Source organism: Dreissena polymorpha, chromosome 2, assembly GCF_020536995.1.
Source record: "Dreissena polymorpha isolate Duluth1 chromosome 2, UMN_Dpol_1.0, whole genome shotgun sequence".
Lineage (NCBI taxonomy): Eukaryota > Metazoa > Mollusca > Bivalvia > Myida > Dreissenidae > Dreissena > Dreissena polymorpha.
In genome coordinates, this window is record NC_068356.1 from 84,961,811 (window position 1) to 84,972,081 (window position 10,271).

General features: G+C 38.3%; 1 protein-coding gene across 2 annotated transcripts in view; it reads left to right on the forward strand.

Moving 5' to 3' along the window:
* The window catches only part of LOC127867884 (insulinoma-associated protein 1a-like), a 499,447-nt gene that overhangs the window by 414,924 nt on the left and 74,252 nt on the right, over window positions 1-10,271 (forward strand). The gene's annotated exons all lie outside the window — the stretch shown is intronic.

Genomic DNA, 10,271 nt, shown 5'->3' on the forward strand with positions numbered 1-10,271 from the left:
TATGTTACAATTTTGGCCGCGCTCTGTGAAAACGGGGTGTAATGCATGTGCGTAAAGCGTCGAGCCAGATTAGCCTGTGCAAATCAGGAACGACACATTTTACGCTTTTATTGTATTTTTTGTTTAAAGGAAGATTGTTTTTGACGAAAGTCCATTTAATGCGGAGAGTGTCGTCCCTCATTCGTCTGTGCGGATTGCACATGCTAATCAGGGAGACACTTGATACACATGCAGTGAACGCCCTTTTCACAGAGCGCGGCCCATTTAATATCTTTTTCTCCTCAATGCATTATTAAACATACATTTAATGAAAATATTTCCATCCTAAGCAGTTTATTTATTTGCAGTAAATATAATTTAATCAGAGACTCTTTTCACCATATTTAAAGGTGATGTCTACTCTCCACTATCAACGTTCAACAGTAAGGCTGCACACCACACTTTTTAGCCACCAATGCGCATTGGCAAGAAATTTCAAAATAAAGAGAACAATGCTCAAGTAAGCACCATTTTGAGTGTCTAAATCATAATGAATGTCAGGTTTGAGTTGTGGTGATTGTTCTTGAATGTTTGTAAGTTACCAAAACATATGTATTGTAACTATAGCTGCATACAGGAAGTAGAATTAATGCAATTCGAAAACAGGTGTAATGCTGGCTCTGGTCAGTGTTTCTGTTGGAAATTTGAAAGGGCGTACGGACATTGAACTATTACAAAAAATCCAATCCTTTGACCCCCAATTTTCTCCATTGCTGTTTAGTACTTGGTAAGTTACCAATGTAAAAACATGGTCTCCAGGCACCTTGCTTCCGCAGGAAAGTGGCAGTTTGTTGTTGAAACTGGCTTAAAAAGGCTCGGAAACACACATAATTTTGTTGTTTTTATTTGAAATAATCAATACTAAAGCATTTTGCCCCAACTCAGTTGATTTGAATGTTACTGATTTTTCAGATGGCACACCCTCAACCATTCTGGAAATGTGCTTGGTTTATTTTCAGATATGCGAGGTGACCAGGTTTCGGACAGTGGTTAACTCCTGCTTGTGTATGAGATTGGCCGAGACTAAAACAAACTGTATATTGCCACCTAAGTCATATACGGATGACGTATGCTGATGTTTGTTATGAGAACTATAGATGTGGTGCACGTTTATTCAAATACCTTCATGAAAATAGAGAAAAATGACCGACTATTAAAGTTATACACATTCAGAACAATTTTCTATTGATGCAACTTATGGACGAAAGCGTTCATTTAAATCATGATCTGGTCAATATGATAGACCTAATCCCATATACGACATTTCAGGAATTTTTCTATTTGTGTCTTCACCAAATATAATGTGAGGTAATTATCCATTTTGACACGATTTTCCGAATATTACCAAAAACCGACCCTGATCTTTGATGCCATTGACGTTGTAAAATGAACACAAACATGCATATATTCAAATACCATTCGATATTTCTAACCAGATTATGTAATGTATAATAATAAAGACTTTTGTATAAAGACTGGAGATAAACATCGCTGTTTGTTCTTTCCATATTCTGCTTGGTTAAACTGCCGTTAAATGTTTACTATAAACGTTACATTAACTCAAATGACAATTTTATAAAGGATATTATGTTTGTTTTAAGATTATGTATATTTCGTACATTTTCTCTAACATATCTTCAGAAAATAACATATATTGTATGTATAGCCATAAATGTTCTCCATCCATAAACTAAAACCACACGTGACATTTGTATTGAAAATTAACAGTTGTTTTAAAAGTCATGCAGATTCAAAAGCTTTCAAAATCGACCAAGATTTCTCAATAATAATGTAATTCATGTGTGCCTCTATTGAAACCTTTGGTATTAATATTTTGTCCGCGATTTAAAATAACACCGTTGACAAGGGGACACGGTCTCAAATACCTACAATGGAACATCATTGTCGAATATAAACCGCATGAAATATATAAACTTTTACCGAAAAAGAATGTGTTTCCCTTAATGATGTATATACAGTTATTTAAATGAAAAATGAGGAGAACAGAGGCATGGAGAGATAAATGAAGGAATGAAGAAAGTAGAGATGATGAACGGAGGGAGAAAACGTAGGGCGAAGGTATTATGCATGGTGGAGTGGAGAGATTTTAACCCATTTATGCCTAGTGGACTCTCCCATCCTTCTATATTGGATCAATTTATTTTCAAAATTATGGATGTCTGGTATATTTATTTCTATATTTATAATATTTCTTACAGAATTTCCTTCAAGCAAACAGCGTAGACCCTGATGAGACGCCGCATCATGCGGCGTCTCATCTGGGTCTTCGCTGTTTGCCAAGACCTTTTTTCTAGACGCTAGGCATAAATGGGTTAAGAAAAAGTAAATAGGATTAGATGAAGGAATGAAGGGCGGACAGTCGTTCCCTTTTACAATTCAAACATACCGCTATTGGATCATAACAACGATATGCACCGCGAGTGTTTAATTATCGATTCGATCAAAACGTCCTAATGGCATGATGGCGTGCGACCCACGACGCACCAGGCCACTGAACCGCGATTAATAAGTGACAGAAGAACCGCAAATGTAACAAAATGCGGGCATGGCTATTGAAAAGCATAACCCGCTTGACGGAATTAATTGATTTTAGTTCTGATAACCCTATATGAGATTACCAATTGTTTGAATTGCATGAAGATATCTTACGGTTTGTTATGACTGAAATGATGTTCAATATCGAACTGTAAATGTAGGACAATGACGCAAGCGCACATGTGCCATGAGAACATGCGGAAACTTAACTTGAGAACATTTTAAATTAAAGTCTTCTCTTTTTGTTTGGATCGACAGAGAAATCTTGAAACACGAAATAGGATCTCGATACTGAACTGAAAAATATCAGCCTGTCCCTCTGTCTATCCGTCCATCTATCTATCTAAATGTCTGTCTGTCTGTCTGTCTGTCTGTCTGTTTGTTTGTCTGTCTGTCTGTTTGTCTGTCTGTCTGTCTGTCTGTCGTCTGCATGTCTGTCTGTCTGTTTGTCTGTCGTCTGCATGTCTGTCTGTCTGTCTGTCTGTCTGTCTGTCTGTCTGTCTGTGTGTCTGTCTGTCTGTCTGTTTGTCTGTCTGTCTGTCTGTCTGTCTGTCTGTCTGTCTGTCTGTCTGTCTGTCTGTCTGTCTGTCTGTCTGTCTGTCTGTCTGTCTGTCTGTCTGTCTGTCTGTCTGTCTGTCTGTCTGTCTGTCTGTCTGTCTGTCTGTCTCGTTCAAGGTCCATATATGGTATGTAACATCGTGTAATGACATGTTTGATTCAATAATGACTTTTGTGCAAACTGTTCAAAACCTTGGGTGAAATAATTTATATACACTTCTATAGTGAAAAAAACTTATCACAAGGATTACGGTTTTTATAATTGGTATGTAACGTTGTGTTATTGTTCTCTTCGATACTTGTGCTAATCATGCCCTTGCGAAAAAACCGACCTCAAAACTTAAGATCGTCGTGTCGTAATGGATGTTGGTCCGCCAAGCGACCGGAGAAGGTCATGGGTTCGATCCCCACTGTGGGAGCGTTCTTTAGATCTCCTCTGTAGACACCAAGTATTGGTATAAGTCCCAGTAAACGAACTCGAGAGCGTTTCAAATAAGCCTTAGGCTTTGTATGCAATCGAGCTTAAATAAATAGGTTTAAAATAGAACGGGCCTCATACAGGGTCAAGTGTTGGATCGTTCCAATTTGCTACTTATTACTATGAGCAGGGAGAATTCTTTACTGCACTGATAATTTCAAGTTGTAAATTTGATTACAATTGGTGAATGTTGTTTACGGAAAGAATGAGGACCAGTAGTTTGATTTTTATAGAATCCTCGTTGTGGGAAAACGTGGATTAATATATGTGAATAAATGCCGAAAAGGAGTTAAGGCAGTACATGTATTGCATGACGGAGTTAAGGCAGTATTGCATGACACTTTTACGCTTTATTTGTTTCGCTGTTCGTTTAAAGAAAGTCTTTTCTTAGCGAAACTCCAGTTTAGGCAGAAAAAAATCGTCCCTTATTAGCCTGTGCGGACTTCACAGGCTAATTCCGAACGACATATTACGCACATGCATTTAACCCCGTTTTTCATGTGTATTGTGTACATGCTAGTATATCCGGTTTATATTTAAAGTACTTTCTTTGACAGGCGTAAGAGGCTGTATATTGCACATATGGCCAGACCTTGAAAGCTAACTCAAAATTGACATCTCAACCGTCAGTATTTATCCGAATTGCTCGTTCGAACTAATGAAACATTTCAACCGTCAGTATTTATCCGAATTGCTCGTTCGAACTAATGAAACATTTATGAATTGAATTCCAATCGCATCAGATGTCTATTTCTTGCCCAGGTGTTGAGTTGTCTATTTCTTGCCCAGGTGTTGAGTTGTCTATTTCTTGCCCAGGTGTTGAGTTGTCTATTTCTTGCCCAGGTGTTGAGTTGTCTATTTCTTGCCCAGGTGTTGAGATGTCTATTTCTTGCCCAGGTGTTGAGATGTCTATTTCTTGCCCAGGTGTTGAGTTGTCTATTTCTTGCCCAGGTGTTGAGTTGTCTATTTCTTGCCCAGGTGTTGAGTTGTCTATTTCTTGCCCAGGTGTTGAGTTGTCTATTTCTTGCCCAGGTGTTGAGTTGTCTATTTCTTGCCCAGGTGTTGAGTTGTCTATTTCTTGCCCAGGTGTTGAGATGTCTATTTCTTGCCCAGGTGTTGAGATGTCTATTTCTTGCCCAGGTGTTGAGATGTCTATTTCTTGCCCAGGTGTTGAGTTGTCTATTTCTTGCCCAGGTGTTGAGTTGTCTATTTCTTGCCCAGGTGTTGAGATGTCTATTTCTTGCCCAGGTGTTGAGTTGTCTATTTCTTGCCCAGGTGTTGAGATGTCTATTTCTTGCCCAGGTGTTGAGATGTCTATTTCTTGCCCAGGTGTTGAGATGTCTATTTCTTGCCCAGGTGTTGAGTTGTCTATTTCTTGCCCAGGTGTTGAGTTGTCTATTTCTTGCCCAGGTGTTGAGTTGTCTATTTCTTGCCCAGGTGTTGAGTTGTCTATTTCTTGCCCAGGTGTTGAGATGTCTATTTCTTGCCCAGGTGTTGAGTTGTCTATTTCTTGCCCAGGTGTTGAGTTGTCTATTTCTTGCCCAGGTGTTGAGATGTCTATTTCTTGCCCAGGTGTTGAGATGTCTATTTCTTGCCCAGGTGTTGAGATGTCTATTTCTTGCCCAGGTGTTGAGTTGTCTATTTCTTGCCCAGTTGTTGAGTTGTCTATTCCTTGCCCAGGTGTTGAGTTGTCTATTTCTTGCCCAGGTGTTGAGTTGTCTATTTCTTGCCCAGGTGTTGAGATGTCTATTTCTTGCCCAGGTGTTGAGTTGTCTATTTCTTGCCCAGGTGTTGAGTTGTCTATTTCTTGCCCAGGTGTTGAGATGTCTATTTCTTGCCCAGGTGTTGAGTTGTCTATTTCTTGCCCAGGTGTTGAGTTGTCTATTTCTTGCCCAGGTGTTGAGTTGTCTATTTCTTGCCCAGGTGTTGAGTTGTCTATTTCTTGCCCAGGTGTTGAGTTGTCTATTTCTTGCCCAGGTGTTGAGTTGTCTATTTCTTGCCCAGGTGTTGAGATGTCTATTTCTTGCCCAGGTGTTGAGTTGTCTATTTCTTGCCCAGGTGTTGAGTTGTCTATTTCTTGCCCAGGTGTTGAGATGTCTATTTCTTGCCAGGTGTTGAGTTGTCTATTTCTTGCCCAGGTGTTGAGTTGTCTATTTCTTGCCCAGGTGTTGAGTTGTCTATTTCTTGCCCAGGTGTTGAGTTGTCTATTTCTTGCCCAGGTGTTGAGTTGTCTATTTCTTGCCCAGGTGTTGAGTTGTCTATTTCTTGCCCAGGTGTTGAGTTGTCTATTTCTTGCCCAGGTGTTGAGTTGTCTATTTCTTGCCCAGGTTGAGTTGTCTATTTCTTGCCCAGGTGTTGAGTTGTCTATTTCTTGCCCAGGTGTTGAGTTGTCTATTTTCTTGCCCAGGTGTTGAGTGTCTATTTTCTTGCCCAGGTGTTGAGTTGTCTATTTCTTGCCCAGGTGTTGAGTTGTCTATTTCTTGCCCAGGTGTTGAGTTGTCTATTTCTTGCCCAGGTGTTGAGTTGTCTATTTCTTGCCCAGGTGTTGAGTTGTCTATTTCTTGCCCAGGTGTTGAGTTGTCTATTTCTTGCCCAGGTGTTGAGTTGTCTATTTCTTGCCCAGGTGTTGAGTGTCTATTTCTTGCCCAGGTGTTGAGTGTCTCTTTCTTGCCCAGGTGTTGAGTTGTCTATTTCTTGCCCAGGTGTTGAGTTGTCTATTTCTTGCCCAGGTGTTGAGTTGTCTATTTCTTGCCCCAGGTGTTGAGTTGTCTATTTTCTTGCCCAGGTGTTGAGTTGTCTATTTCTTGCCCCAGGTGTGAGATGTCTATTTCTTGCCCAGGTGTTGAGTTGTCTATTCTTGCCCAGGTGTTGAGTTGTCTATTTCTTGCCCAGGTGTTGAGTTGTCTATTTCTTGCCCAGGTGTTGAGTGTCTATTTCTTGCCCAGGTGTTGAGTTGTCTATTCTTGCCCAGGTGTTGAGTGTCTATTCTTGCCATGGTGTGAGTTGTCTATTTCTTGCCCAGGTGTTGAGTATGTCTATTTCTCTGCCAGGTGTTGAGTTGTCTATTTCTGCCCCAGGTGTTGAGTTGTCTATTTCTTGCCCAGGTGTTGAGATGTCTATTCTTGCCCAGGTGTTGAGTGTCTATTTCTTGCCCATGTGTTGAGTTGTCTATTTCTTGCCAGGTGTTGGTTGTCTATGTCTTGCCCCAGGTGTGAGTTGTATATTTCTTGCCCAGGTGTTTGAGTTGTCTATTTCTTGCCCAGGTGTTGAGTTGTCTATTTCTTGCCCAGGTGTTGAGTTGTCTATTTCTTGCCCAGGTGTTGAGTTGTCTATTTCTTGCCCAGGTGTTGAGTTGTCTATTTCTTGCCCAGGTGTTGAGTTGTCTATTTCTTGCCCAGGTGTTGAGTTGTCTATTTCTTGCCCAGGTGTTGAGATGTCTATTTCTTGCCCAGGTGTTGAGTTGTCTATTTCTTGCCCAGGTGTTGAGTTGTCTATTTCTTGCCCAGGTGTTGAGTTGTCTATTTCTTGCCCAGGTGTTGAGTTGTCTATTTCTTGCCCAGGTGTTGAGTTGTCTATTTCTTGCCCAGGTGTTGAGTTGTCTATTTCTTGCCCAGGTGTTGAGTTGTCTATTTCTTGCCCAGGTGTTGAGATGTCTATTTCTTGCCCAGGTGTTGAGTTGTCTATTTCTTGCCCAGGTGTTGAGTTGTCTATTTCTTGCCCAGGTGTTGAGTGTCTATTTCTTGCCCAGGTGTTGAGTTGTCTATTTCTTGCCCAGGTGTTGAGTTGTCTATTTCTTGCCCAGGTGTTGAGATGAAATATGAGACTATCACATCAAAGATGCATTATACCCAATTATCATTTCATCAAATCGAAATAAATACTGTATGAATAAAAGCCATTGATTTTTAATATGTTGCGATTTTTGCAACAAAGTGGTTTTGCATTTCACCGTCGGGATGTAATAGACCGTAAACATTCCAACCAAAGAAACACGTCTGATTTATTTCGCAAACAATTCACGTATAATGTTTATTGTTATATTTGTGTAATTATTACGGTAAATTATATATAGAATAATAAAAAGAAAACTAAGGAAGAAGAAGGAAACGGATTAAAGGAAAAAAAGGCAAAAAAGGAAGATAAAGAATAAGGCAACAAGAGGAGAACAAATAGTAGAAGAAGAAGAAGAAGAAGAAGAAGAAGAAGAAGAAGAAGAAGAAGAAGAAGAAGAAGAAGAAGAAGAAGAAGAAGAAGAAGAAAAAGAAGAAGAAGAAGACTACAAAAACCTACAATAAAGAGGGCAATTAAAAACCAATTATATCGAGTCATGTTTCGTTAAATTTAATTGTATCGTCCGAAAGATAATTCACACTGTCTGCGAAACGCTTATAATTTGAAATATGGACTACAATGATGAGAAAATCTACGGATATGAAAAATATGATCAATATATGATATGATAATCTACTGATACATAAATTAAGTACCAGATACGGTAGTACCGTCGCATTGTTTAAATGTCAACCCTCAATACGATATTAATCAAAGACGATTGTTTAATGGCAATTTAATGTTTGCCGTTAAACAATAGGAATTTTAAACAATGCGCAGTAAAACAAAGATTATATTGCACACAAATCGTCTTCGTTCTTTATTGAATTCGGAACAATTTAATTCAAAAAGAGCCTTCGTGAGTTGAATAAATATTATCAGATTCTGCTCACTAGAAATATACCGTTACATTTGCCATTGATACAAATAGAATATTTCACACGGGACACCCCGCTAAGTTGCATTATGGGTCACGCGACATTTAGATATGAATTTAATCGACGCATCTTTCGCATTGTTAAGCAAAGTTTGGAAATATTAAAATACAAGTCGTTATCTTTTTGGCGTCCGAATAACAATTCGATAAAATGAGATTCTTAAAATACTTGAACCAATTCCCATAGGAATAGAAAATTTAAAACAAAAATACGAGCGGGTCAATTATACATAGCACGACAAAAGATCAGCCCGTCACAAGAACGTAACATTTTTTGTTACTGTAGAATAGATGGTATAACTGGTAACTTTTATTTTTTAAAACTATTTTTAACTAATTAGTTATCTATATCTAAACGAATTTCAGAAACATATAACGCATAATACGTCATAAAGACCCTATAACCATAAACTGCTGGCCCTATTGCCTCATAATCCTTAACAAAAAGATGGAATTATTTGACCATTATGTTTAAGATCCGTCACAGTTAATGAACATTAAACGTTAACGTCCACCTGCTCATATGTTATAACGTTTTAAAATCATTTTAACAGCTGTTTAAGAGTAGGACATAGTTTCAAGTGTCAATTTTTACATAATTAAAACATTTTGGAAAGTTCTGTATGTAAAGCTATCTTGGAAATGACTCCATCGATACCTATCGGTAGCCTATTGAATTCAACATTATTGTAACGCTTACCTACGAAGACTCACTGGATTCAGGGAAAAAGAAAAATAACCGTTTTTGCGTCGAATAAAGTTGGCTGCAACTTATAGTACATTTTTTTTACTCGTCAAAAAATATTGGGTGCGATATGCAAACAGCATAAAACCAGAACAGCGTGCGAGTAGCTCGGAGTCTGTTCAGGTTTTATGCTGTTTTCTGCTCATCAATATCTAAGGATTGGGCATGAAGCCTTTAAAACAGGAATTTAGTAATAAAGGTCTTTAATTAAATTTTACTTTCTTACTGACTACAAATGCGTCAAAATATGTATCTAAGTGGTAAAGGGTTAAAGGAATTATCTTTTTCGCAACGGAAACAGGCTAATCTGAGTACATACGTTACGCACAATTATTTAATCCGGTTTTCACAAAGTGTGTTTTATTTGGGTTAGAAGGCGCATGGAAAATCCATAACTATCAACTTGTTTGCATTGTGCGCATGTATTATTCAAATTTGAGATGCGATATAAATTGTCTTAATAGAACAATTAGGCGATTTCACTACATTCCACTAATGTTCATTTGATATCAGTTATAAGCATTGGTGGCTGAATTTAATGCTTAAGTACGATCATAATGATAATGGTGATGCTGATAAAAATAACATAAAAAACGTTTCGCACACCGGTAAATTGTAGGTTACGTTACAGTACCATGGTTATATTCCAATAAATAAGAGTAGATAAAGCCAATCCATCATCACAGAATTGTAAATCTTCGTTTTCTGGATCGCAAAGTTAGATCAATCACTCAGCGATATCAATCATCTTAGAACTTGATAAAGTCACTACAAATCTAAGAGTCGAGTTTAATCGTGGATCATTTCGTATTACCTTATCTTTCAATTAGTTGCATTCATTTTAGAACTATGCGGGCTCTAATTCTTCGACAAATTAAAACAATGAATTTTAAGCCGCTACATCGATTTTAACATCAAGAGTAGATCTCGAAGGCTTATGATGAAACCAATGAGTCAAGACGTTGTCAGTCAAAGTCTGATAAGTTAAAACGACGTAAGTCAGATTGTATGCGTATCAATGACAATGTAAATCTGAAGGATTTGGTCATGGTTTTATATTGTCATAACGCATACAGTATCATACCCAGGTGAGCATAAAGGGCGGTAATCCGTGATAACTTGTTCAC